A 1,102-nucleotide genomic window follows, 5' to 3' on the forward strand; every position below is an offset into this window, starting at 1 on the left:
CTGGGAGAGAGACCTTATATACTAAGAAATGCAGCAGAGACATCCAGTCCAAGCTGGTGAGCAGTGTCCCATCCCTGGGTCTGCAGCAGGGTCCTGGCAGAGGGAGGTCAGGGCGACAGTGCCACTAAAACTGAGGAACCCTTGAAGGGGAGTGGGGTGCCTGTGACCCTCTCTCTGGTGAGCCCCTTCTTTTCTTCCCAGAGAAGCCTTCTCTTCACCAAAGATTTACTCTCCTAGAGGCAGCTGGCATTGAGTACTGAGCCTGTTGTCTTCACTCAGTGCCCCAAATGTGATTTTTCCCAGAGAAGCCTCACTGACAGCCATTCATGGACAGAGCCAGGAGCTCCTTGGGAAGCCTCTGTGCTCAGCACCATGCTGCCCAGCAGAGTGAGCTTGGGTGGTCTGGTGCCTGGCACCCTACAAAAAGAGCCTGACCACAAAGGATAAGGCCAGGCTGGGGGTGCTCTCCCTGAGCCAGATGTGATCTCAGAACACCCTGGGTCCCTTCAGGCCCCAGCCCACCACAGCAAGGTGGTGCCAGTAAAGCGCTTGTCACAGCTGTGGTGCTTTCTGTTCTCTTGCCATGGGATTTTCACTGCTCTCCTGCCACTCCAGGCTGCCCTGTCAACCTGTATTGGCTACTCCCCCACAGGCTGTGCCACCGGATGAGCAGCCCTCGACCCTGGCTACATACCAGCCCTCAGGGCAGGTAAGACAGCCTGGGGCCTGTTCCTTGGCATGCAGCCACCACCATTTCTCAGCTGCTCTGTGACTTCACAGCCCAGGGAACACCCTGAGCACTTTCCTAACTTTCCCTGCATTAGCTCTACTACAGTTACCACCAGAGCTCCTCTTCACATCAGACTCCTCCATGGGAAGGAGCTCAGGCACGGCACTCTGTCCCACCTGGGAAGGCTGCCCCAGACATCCCTCCATCTCCCTCCCTGGGGCGGGGAGCTGTGGGGCACCCATCTTCCCGAGGCAGTGCAGCCCAGGAGACATGCACCGTCTTCCTCTCTGCCCTCTCACAGGGCAGCACAGCCCCAGGCAGGAGGCAGGCATAACAAGACCGCACTGCTGCAGGGGGGCGCAGCACCTCTTC

The sequence above is a fragment of the Buceros rhinoceros genome, unplaced genomic scaffold (genome assembly GCF_000710305.1).
Source record: "Buceros rhinoceros silvestris isolate BGI_N320 unplaced genomic scaffold, ASM71030v1 scaffold4608, whole genome shotgun sequence".
In the NCBI taxonomy this organism is placed as follows: domain Eukaryota; kingdom Metazoa; phylum Chordata; class Aves; order Bucerotiformes; family Bucerotidae; genus Buceros; species Buceros rhinoceros.